This window comes from Gossypium hirsutum, chromosome D02 (assembly GCF_007990345.1).
Source record: "Gossypium hirsutum isolate 1008001.06 chromosome D02, Gossypium_hirsutum_v2.1, whole genome shotgun sequence".
In the NCBI taxonomy this organism is placed as follows: Eukaryota; Viridiplantae; Streptophyta; class Magnoliopsida; order Malvales; family Malvaceae; genus Gossypium; species Gossypium hirsutum.
The window spans coordinates 50,199,070-50,211,223 of record NC_053438.1 but is presented as its reverse complement, the minus strand read 5'-3'; positions in this window follow the sequence as shown (position 1 = coordinate 50,211,223).

The following is a 12,154-nucleotide window of genomic DNA, read 5'->3' as shown; positions in this document are numbered from 1 at the left end:
ACTTTCTATATAAATAGCTTTTCACTATTTATTTCACATTTCATTATACAATTGCAATATTCATTCCATAGTCATTTCATGAGTATATAACTCAGATATTCCATATTTTTGAAACATAATTTACATTTTATTTTCAATTCACTATTTCACTTCCATTTCTCATATCATATCATTTCAATATCAATTATAAAAAATTTTTATTCATTTACCTCTATTAACACAACTCAGACTCGGACGGATACACGGATCCAACCAAAACACACCAGTTTGGCACCTAGTGCCTCATCGGATAATTTGAAGTAATAAATTAACACTCAGTGTCTCATCGGCTAAACCGAAGTAAATTGGCACCCAGTGCCTCATCGAATTAATCCGAAGTAGTAAATTGACACCCAATGTCTCATCAACTCGAAGTCAAAGAAATTCCTGAACTCTTCCAGTCCTATGGCATGCCATCTATATCTGACTCAGCCTGATACAGTTAATAGGGTTTCAATTCACTTTTCAAATACAACCAATATTCATTTCAATTCAAATAATCAATATATTCAATATATATATACCAATTCAATCAATATAAATTCAATAAATTCATCATATACTAAATCAATCCATTTCAATTGCAAAACACAATAATTCTCACCTCAACACTTACCATATACATTAAATTGAATTACAACAATTAACAACTAAATTCGGATTATAGAAATACAAACCAAAAATTTCGAGCTATTCCTCGTCAACTTTATCTTTCCCCTTTTTAGTCGAGGATTCCGGTACGACATTAGCTACGAAATTAAAAAAATCAAAATTCATAATCACAATATAATTCAATTTCATATTGCATATTTCAATTTTTACTCAACATTTTTCTAAATTCCAATTTAGTCCCTAAATCGAGACTAATTTTATTTCTTCACAATCAATTCTATATTTTCATTCAATTTCCACTTTAAACTAGATTTAACTCTCTAATTTCACTTACATCCCTAAATTTTGAATTTTTTACAATTTAGTCCCTATTACTCAAAATTTACAATTTATTCTACAATTCAATCATTTTTCACTTCTAACTTAAAAATCTATCATTTTAATCCCTAATACTAAAACTATTCAACATTAACAACATTTAAAAACTCAATAATTTCTAAAATTTTGACATGGGTCTAGTAGTATTTAATACCCAGATTCCAAAAACATAAAAATTAAAAGAAAAAAGGACTAAATTGATTAACCAATTGAACTTGGAACTTTGAAACTCTAGTTTTCTCCTTTCTTTCTTTTCTCCTGCTTCGTTTTTGCTTCTATGTTTCTTTCTCTATTTCTTTTTCTTTTATTTCTTTGTTTTATTATATAATGTAATATAATATATATATATATATACTTAAACATTAAGATATAATATTATAATATATATTTTAACTTTAAATTTTATAATAATATTAAACCTTATGCCGCCTCATTTAAAGTCAATGGCAAAATTACTTCTTTAGTCCTTTTAATTATTCTTTAATCTATAATTCAACTTTCACCCTTTATGCAATTTAGTCCTTATACCTAATTACTCTTAATTCATGCAAATTCACTTAACCTAAACCTAATTAACTACACAACTAGCTCCGTAAATATTTTTAATAAATATTTACAAGTTCGATTTACGGTAATGGAGTCTCAAAAATGCACTTTCTAACACCCGTGACTATCGGGTCATTACACTTAGGGTTCAAGTCAGTGAGTTACACGGCCTAACACACAGGTATGTGTGGCAACTCAGAGAGTTACACGACCTGGCACATGGACGTGTGACCTTACTCAGTGAGTTACGCGGGTGAGGACACAGGCTGGGACATGGTCGTGTGTCCCTTGTTTGAATGTTACACGACTTAGGGTGATTCCACATGGCCGTGTGACCTTGTTTCTAATTTTTGTAACTTTTTCCTAAACTTTCCAAATTGTTTCAAATTAGTCCTGAATTGCTCTAAGCTATTTCTAATGCCTCAAAGACTCGATTTAGGGACGAAATGTATGATAATGAATGGTTTATAATATATTTAAATTATTAAATGTTATGATGTTTAAATATTTTTGATTGTATGATAATGCTCCGTAACCTTAATCCGGCGACAGAGACGGGTTAGGGGTGTTACAAAACATCCCACAAAGTCATTAGCAAAAACAAAATAACTCCACTTGCCCCCACAGAGACTCAAACCAAAGACCTCTAAAACATAAACAAGACCCTTAACCATTAAAGCAGGTATACATCACATGACAAACTTTCACTAATTACAAATCAAAACTTTGGGGCGTTACAAATACGAAGTTCTAATTGGATCTAGTGCACTAATGGTGGTATGATCGCACCCAAAACATTAATTTTCTTGACCCAGTGGCAAAAATAGTATGTTGTAGGCATGAAAGCTTGGGTTCGACCTCAAGCAACCCCATTCCCCTCCCCCAATTATCAAAAAAGATTTTTTTTTGAGTTATCAAGCACCTTAAGCATATACAGTAAGCCTAATGAGTGAGTTTCAAATTCTATTACATTTTATTTTAAAGTGACTAATCATTCGTGTGAGGTTTATAAGAACTTTGTTTTGTAAATGGTTATTTCTTGCTTGTATTTAATTTTAGTTTTTCAAGCAAAGTGTACGAGATCAGTTGAAATGAAGAAAGGAGAATAATGTGAGAATTAATGAATTTGAACTATTCTATAGTTGAGGACAAACATGGTTTAAGTTTGAGGAATTTGACGGGCTGCATAATTTTGTTTAGCTTGTGATGTTTTTCGTTGTCTTTTGGAGTTAAAATGCTTAATTATGAGATTTTGATTTTTATGAAGTAAATTGGAAATTTAGAGTTAAGTTCTAACATCTTGGAGGAAATTTTTGTTAGAACCTTAAAACAATATCTAATATAAAACTTAAAAAAACAAGATCTATCATGTGAGATCATCAAGAACAAAACTAGATGCGGAAGCATACCTAAATCCATTGATTTCTTAAAATCTTCAGATATTATAATTTTGATATTCCAAATTAGTACATAAGTAATTCAAAGAAGGTGACTCTTTTTTTTCTAAAGATTGGATATTAGAAAAGTTGCGCGTGTGTAATTTAGGGACCATAACCCTAATATATATAACTTTAGCATGTTAACCCTAATTTCTAATCAGCCCATCATCCATGAGGAATTAGTTACTAGAGTATCTACATATATTTGGCTCATACTTTATTTAATAACTAAAGTCCAATAAACCTTAACCAAATTAGATTACTTTTAATTTGGGCTAATCTTTTATGATAGTAAATAATAACATGTAATTACTATTATCATATATGTGATGTCCATATTTTCCAACAATCTCCCACTTGGACCACATATATATATTAATTACTTTATAATTACATTTAATTACTTTACTATCATATCCAAAAGGTATTTCAAACAATCTCATCCATTAATTATGTTAACATAGAACCAAGGTGACTTTCGTTACATATATCGTAGATAAATTCATCTCTGATCACATATAATAACACAACCAAATGACATAGATCAAGTATGGATGTGTAACATGGAAATTACATGCAATATGATCCAAACATGCCTATTTTCAACTGGTCCTCCTTAGCCTTAGTGAGATCAAACTTTACCAAAATCAGAGTGTGACTATACCAAATAAACTTTATTTCTACAGAAAATAACCTTAAGTTGAAATAACCTAAAATTTGTTTATAATAGAAAAGAATTTAAAATTACAAACTCCCACTAAAATTGAATATCCTGGAATGACATTACACCCATATGAGCAGCGTGCTCCTATAAAACCTTGGGTGTAGTCCCTTAGTAAGCGGGTCCACAATCATGGAGTTTATCCCAATATGCTTTATAGGCACCTAACCACTCTGAACTTTTACTTTAACAACGAGGAACTTGAAGTCTATGCGTTTTGACTTCAATGTGCTCCTGTTGTTATTGGAATAAAGGACTACCAATTATTGTCACAATTTGCACCCTAGTGACAAAATTTTTCATCACTATTCCATCAAAATCGGAGTCTGTATACCTTATCATCTCTAACTTATCAAACCTCTGATATGTGAGCATGTAATCTTTTGTTCTATGAAGATACCTTATAACCCTATTGGTTGTTATCCAATGGTCTATACCAGGTTGATTAAATGTCTGCCTAACATCCCAACAATGTGCGTAACATTCAGAGGCGTACATACTTAAGCATACATTAGTCTCCTAACAGTTGATGCATAAGGAATATTTTGCATTTCTTGAATTTTAAGGTTACTTTTAGGGCATTGAGTAAGATTGAATTTGTCTCCTTTAGCAACAGGGGTGTCACATAGCCTACAATCTTCCATGCCAAACCTTCTGAGTACTTTATCAATATAGCTCTTTTGTGACAATCCAAGAATAAATAGAGATCAGTCTTAATCTATCTAAATTCCTAAAATAAAATAGGCATCCCTAATATCTTTCATCCCGAAATGTTTAGATAAAAACCTCTTGGTTTCGTGCAATAAGTCTATATCATTAGTGGCAAGCAAAATGTCATCGACATTTAGAACTAGGAATATATGCTTACTTCCACTAAATCTATTATATACACAATCATCAACAATATGTATCTCAAAACCGAACGAGACAATTACTTGATGAAACTTGTGGTGCCATTGACAGGACACTTGTTTGAGACCATAAATGATTTTGTTAATGTGCAAATCATATTCTTTGGGTCTCCCAACTCAAAGTTTTCTAGTTGTACCATATAAATTGTTTCTTCAAAGTCGTCATTGAAAAATATAGTCTTTACGTCCATCTAATGTAACTCAAGATCAAGATGAGCAATAAGCTCCATGATTGTCCTGAAAGAGTCTTTCGATGAAACTGGAGAGAAAGTCTTTGTAAAATCAATGCATTCTTTCTGAGCATATCATTTAGCTATAAGATGCAGCTTATACCTATCTACATTACCATTTGCACCCCTCTTGGTTTTAAATATCCATTTACAACCAATTAATTTTGCACCTTCAAGTAATGGGACAAGTTCCCAAACTTTATTGTCTTGCATAGACTTATACTCTTTTTGCATGACATCAATCCACTTTTGAAAGTTAAAACTTTTCATGGTCTAGAAAAAGTTGATCGGATCATCTTCCATCATTCCATTGTCATCCTTATGTTTTTGGAGAAATACAACATAATATCGTGAAAAGTGATAGCAAGAACTGAGTTAGAATCCCATTCCTCCTCAAAAGCAATGTCTCTAACATTAATTCTCCGTCCAAACTCAACATCTCAAAAAAATGTTGTAGTTCTTATCTCAAAAATATTCCTAATTGTGGGATCATAAAACTTATATCCCCTAGATTACTTAGGATAACTAATAAAGTAGTTGTTCATTATTTTGGAGTCCAATTTCTTTTCATGTGACCTATAAGGTCTTACCGCAACTGGACATCCCCAAATGTAAAAGTGCTTTAAACTAGTCTTTCAACCTATCTCAAGCTCGTAAGGTGTTTTTGCAACTGCTTTAGTGGGTATTCTATTCAAAATGTAAGTTGTTGTCTTTAGAGATACTGGCCAAATGAGCACTTTCAGGCTTATCATATTTCAACCTTTCTTCCTTTTGCACACAATAAGAAATGAGTTCATTTGGATTCCATTTCTCCTTTTGACAGTTGTAACTAATTTTAAATTGGTTAAACTGTGCAAGAAGTGATACCAAAACCATAAAAATAAGCAATTCCTCAGAAAGCCTGATCTTAAGTGCCTTAAGTCTTGAAGTAACATGAAATATCTCCATAATGTACTCCCTCAAGTTTTCTTAACCCTTATACTTTACCGACATCAAAGAAGTCAAAAGTGATGTCATTTTAACCTTATCATTTTTTGACAAAATGCTTCTCCATTTCGTCAAGGAAACCATTAACATGAGTAATCTCTTCAAATTTTGTGCCCCTAAAAGCTTTTAGAATATTGTGCTCATGATCATTAGACTCGTGTGATTTGAACGATCCCACCTTTCAAAATCTATTTTAACATCAAAGGTGCTTGTCGCAGTGAGAGGTGCAAGTTGTTCTTCTCTTACTGTAAGGTCTATGTCCATACAGCCAAGCACTATAAGTAAGTGCCTTTTCCATTCCTTGAAATTATTCCGATTAAGAATGGGTATAAAATTTATATTAGCAGATATTATGGCAACAGAAGATGAACTAACTGAATATAGAGCAAAATAGATAAACACAAGCTCACATGAATATTCATAAGTAAAAAATAAATTCAAAATAGTGGCTAATTCCACCTCAAGATACCAAACACAACATTAATATCAAGTCTTTGGACAGTAATATTAACAGTAAGTGATACTCTAGTTGTGGCAATCAAACATTAACAATAAATTATGTCAAATAATGAATCAGTCTTTAGACTAACTTACTACTCACATAAAGTACCTTATAATTGACACACATTAATCACCACAGATGTCGTTGAAATTCTGTCAAATATTAACTTACCTTTGGGTCAATTAATAAACGCATGAATCACAAAAATATATAATCATCTTGATATTTTAAATAAGCTAATCTACGTAAAAGAGGTCAATTTGATGGCATTTTGTTTCAACTAATCTATTTAAAATTTTAGACATCCTTAATTAAATACTAAAGTCAAATTCTGGATTTGTTTGTTTCAAAATATTTCAAATTTAAACCAAAATTATTTGAATAAAGGTAAATCTCATCTCAAGATATCGGACACTCCATTAATATTTCATCTTTGGACAAAAATATTAACTTGTAAATGATATCTTATTGTAGTAATCAAAGACTGACAATAAAAACTTGTCGAACAATAAATCTTCCTTTGGACCAATTAAATGCTTACATGTAAAACCGAATAATCGTCACAAGTTTATTACTACAATTGCACATGTAATTTTGTTAAATATTAACCTTCATTTGGGCCAATTAATATTAACGTAGCTTAAGTTACATGCACATAACCTTTTGTATTTTAAAACAAAATAATTTCAATAATAAAAGTCACTTTGACAACTTATTATTTCAATTAAGTTATTTTAAAATATATATAAACATATCAATATTCAAATTTAAAATGTTCATATCATTAACCCAAAGTAAAGTTGTCTCATTACTAAATGAGAAATCGAATACCTTAATCTTTGATAAATTACAAGCCGCCATTAAAATTTTATAATAAAATTCAAAATCAAATTTTATTAGACTGAACTAAATACTCATGATTATCATGAGTTTACATAAAAAAAAACCATATGATTTAGCGATTTCTTTTTATAAAAGAAACTGACTTAAAAAAAAGTTGCAGCGACTATATATATACACTAGAGGTGCTCATGGGCCGGGCGGCCCGGCCCGGCCCGACGGCCCGCCCAAAATATGGGAGGATTTGGGTAAAAATATAGGCCTGAAATATGGGCTTCTGCAAAAAAACGAGGCCCGTTTAGAAAACAGGCCGGGCCTCGGGCACCACTTTTTCGGCCCAGGCCCGGCCTGGCCCGGCCCGATATAATAAATATATTTATTTTTTTTATTTTAAAATATTTTTTACATACTTTTTTTATTTTTTTTAATTTTAAAATATTTTTAAAATACTTTTTTTTTAATTTTTTTAATTTTAAAATATTTTTAAAATACTTTTTTTAAATTTTTTTAATTTTAAAATATTTTTAAATATTTTTAAAATACTTTTTTTAATTTTTTAAAATTTTTAAAATAAAAATGGGCCGGGCCGGGCCGGGCCCAGGCTTATGATTTTTTTCCCGAGCCGGGCCTGGGAAAAATCTTAGGCCCATATTTCGGGCCGGGCCAGGCCCGGACCTAGGACCTGGGCCGAAATTTTTTATGGGCCCGGCCCGAATCCGGCCCGGCCCATGAACACCTCTAATATACACTGGTATACAAGCATACAACAAGCATATTTTAATATCTTAAACATGAGCAAACCACGTTTATATATAATAATCTTTATAATATATTATGCCATGCATATATATACAGGATGTTGGAATAAGTATAATATTCCATGGATTAATACATCAATTAGTTACCTCACTTGAGGTAATTGGCAGCCGCTGATCGAAGTGATTAACAACCTTTGATAGCAATAATTCGAAACTAAGGATAGCACCAATTTAAGAGCATAACAATAGCAAAGTGGATGACACGAGATAGCAGCAAGGGGAGACATTCAACACTTGAAATTAAAGTAAATATTGCACGTATGTGGAACTGATCGACAACTTCTATGAACGGCAACAAGGTTTTGAAGCAATAAGAAAAATAACAAATAAAATCATTTTGATGTATATGAATGACTAATCGCCTTTGATTCAAGTCAACAAACTCAATCCACTCATTTTTAACATCACACAAATCTTCCAAATTCTAAAACTTAAAGCTTCGACATATAACCCTAGAACTTGTGCAATTTTTATATCAAACCCAAACTTTTAATATAAATCCAAAAAAAAATTATGAAGAATGAATTCATCTCTATATAATAAAAAAATAACTCATTCTCAATTATTTGACATAACGAGACTCGGATGCCATTTGTTAGAACCGTAAAACAATATCTAATATAAAACTTCACAAACTAGGATCTATCATGTCACATTATCAAGAATAAATCAAAAACAAAGTAGATGCGGAAGCGTATCTGAATTTATTGATTTCTTGAAATCTTCAGATCTTATGGTTTTGATCTTCCAAATTAGCACACAAGTAATTTAGAGAAGGTTGCTCTCTCTTTTCTAAATATGAGGTATTAGGAAAGTTACATATGTATAATTTGAGGACCATAACTCTAATATATAACTTTTGCACATTAACCATAATTTCTAATCAGCCCATCATCAATTAGAAATTAATTATTAGAATATCTATTGTTGGGAGTTAACCAAGTCAAACTAGACTTGTTATCACTCCTATTCCTTAGGATCTTATTCTACTTAAAATTCAAATTCAAATTGTGAATAGCTGTAGATAACACTCTGATGTAATCTTGTATATATTTGCTATCAATAGTCGAATACAATTGAGCTGAATTTACAAACCAAAATCACTATTTTTCATGGTATCAGACTGCCAGTAAAAAGGTTTCAATCACCGCCTCCTCTCCTTTTTTTTTCCTCATGGTCAATTCGACTGTTTCCTCTCCACCTTCCATGCCAAATCAAATCACCATCAAGCTTACTCCCTCTAATTACCTCCTGTGGAAAACACAAATGACCCCTCTCTTATATAGCCAAAAACTCATGCATCATGTCGACGGCACAGCACCTCCTCCCAAGACCGTTGACAATGCTCCTAACCCGGCCTATGAGTCGTGGTTTCTTAAGGACCAAATAGTTCTTAGCTGGATCCTTGGCTCGTTGTCTGAGTCTATGCTATCTCAAGTAGTCGGAGCCACTACCGCATTCGCAGCTTGGACAAAGCTGCATCAAACTTTTGCTTCCGGATCTCGGGCTCAAATCCGGACCCTTAAAGGCTCTCTTCATGCCTTGTCTCGTGGCGATGATTCAATCGTCATATACATGGATCGTGCGAAACGGATTTTTGATCAACTCGAGGCTCTAAATGCGGCTATTTCTGAAGACGATCTTGTTGATCATATTTTACGAGGACTTGGTGCCGATTATCGACCATTCGTTCGCAATCTAGAGGCAAAACTACAGTCAACATCCTTTGATGATTTGTTTGGCTTATTACTTTCTGAGGAATTACAATTGAAAGCTGTTCAAGAGCCTCTTCATCCTACTGTCGTGGCCCACTTTGCCGGTCGACAGCCTTCTGCTTCCCCTAATCGTGGACGGGGTCGCAACAGTAAGCGCAATGGAAATTATTCCAGTCGTGGCCGAGCTACCTCCCCGCCCAAGGATCCAACATGTTACAACTGCAAGGGACGTGGCCACACAAGTCGTCAGTGTCCCAGCTCAAGATATGCCGAGTCCTACCCCAAACCCTCAGCAAACTATAGCTCGTCTCCTCAAACAAATCCCAAGCCATGGATCGTTGATACCGGTGCCACTCATCATTTGACATCTGAATTGGGAAACTTGGGCATTCATTCTGAGTACACTGGTTCCGATGAAGTCACTCTCACCAATGGTAAAACCTTACCTATCTCTCGTGTTGGCTCGTCTGTCTTAACTCTTAATTCTCATCCTTTCAAATTGTCTAATATTCTTCATGTTCCTAAGGCTAACCTAAATTTATTGTTTGTTCCTCAGTTTACACTCACTAATGATGTCTCTGTTGAATTTTTCCATGATTATTTTGTGGTTAAGGATCAACGAACGAAGCAAACTCTGCATAGAGGGTACATCGAGAATGGTTTATATCACCTAGCCACTGATCCAGTATCTCCTGCTTGTTATTCAGTTTCGTTGTCTACATGGCATGCTAGACTAGGCCATGCTTGCTCAAACACTGTCAATAAAGTTCTTAGTTTCAATAAATTGTCTGCTTCTAATAAGCATGATTCATCTCTTTGTGAAACTTGCTGTGTTAGTAAATCACACAAATTGTCTTTTTCGGATTCTACTTATGAAGCAAAACAACCATTAGAGTTAGTTTGTTCGGATTTGTGGGGTCCTTCTCCAATTGCTTCTAGTGATGGTTTTCTATATTATGTGGTGTTTTTTTATCATTATAGCAAATATACTTGGATCTATTTTCTTCGTTGTAAATCAGATGTTTATAATTGCTTCATTCAATTTCGTGCTATTGTTGAGAAATACTTTGGTTTACCTATTAAGCAGTTCCAATCCGATTGGGGTGGGGAATTCCAAGCCCTTGAAAAATATTTGGCCTCTGAAGCTATAATCCAACGCAGCTCTTGTGCCCATACCCCTGAACAAAATAGCTGTGCTGAAAGAAAACACCGTCATATAACTGAAACTGGTCGCGCCTTGTTACATCATGCCTCTGTTCCTCCCAAATTTTGGGATCATGCCTTTGTTACTGCTGTATACACTATCAACTGTCTCCCGACTCCAAAATTACACCATAAATCACCCTACCAAGCCCTTTTTCATCGTGACCCTGATTACAAGTTATTGAGAATTCTCGGTTGTTGCTGCTATCCCTGGTTGCGTCCATACACCAAAAATAAGCTTGAGCCTAGGTCTGCCAAATGTGTTTTTCTTGGTTACAATCTTCTTCACAAAGGTTATAAATGTTTATCTTTGTCCACCAATAAAGTGTTTTACTCACGCCATGTTCTTTTTGATGAACAGGTTTTTCCATTCAAGTCAAGTGATGGGCACGTATCAGTTCTCGGTCCTCCACCTTCCCCGACAACCATTTTTTCTCTTGGCCATTGCTCCGATTCTAATCCATTACCTGCCGTCCCACTGCCTATAGCCCCATGCCCCAACCAGCAGCTCCCTACTGTCCCAAGGACCCCCCACCGATCAATCTCTTGCAATCACCACCGTGTCCTCCCAACCTGCTCCCATTGTTCCCAATGACCCTATCACATTCCCGATAGGTTCTAGCAGTCCCAATGCTTCTCCTACCACTGCTCTGGCACCTACCGTGCGTCATTCAATGACTTTACGCTCCCATACTGGCTCACTTAAACCAAAGGTTTTTCATGCTGCTGCGTCCACTACATTGTCAGCCCCTTCGTCATACACTGAAGCAGCAAAACAGCAAGTATGGCATGCTGCAATGGGAGAAGAAATTGATGCTCTTCTATCAAACGGCACATGGGATCTTGTTCCTCGTTCTCGAGCTTTGAATATCATTGGTTGCAAGTGGGTATACCGTGTAAAAACAAAAGCGGATGGTTCCTTCGAAAGAAGTCGTGCGCGGTTGGTTGCAAAAGGGTTTCATCAACGATCAGGCCTTGATTATGTTGAGACTTTCAGCCCTGTTATAAAGCCGGCCACCATAAGGTTAATTCTTTCCATTGCCGCCAATCGTCATTGGCCCATTCGGCAACTTGATGTTTCAAATGCCTTTCTTCACAAGACTCTTGATGAAACTATTTTTATGGAACAACCACAGGGATTTGTTGATCATTCTAAACCCGATTTTGTATGTGCTCTAAAGAAATCGCTATATGGTTTAAAGCAGGCGCCACG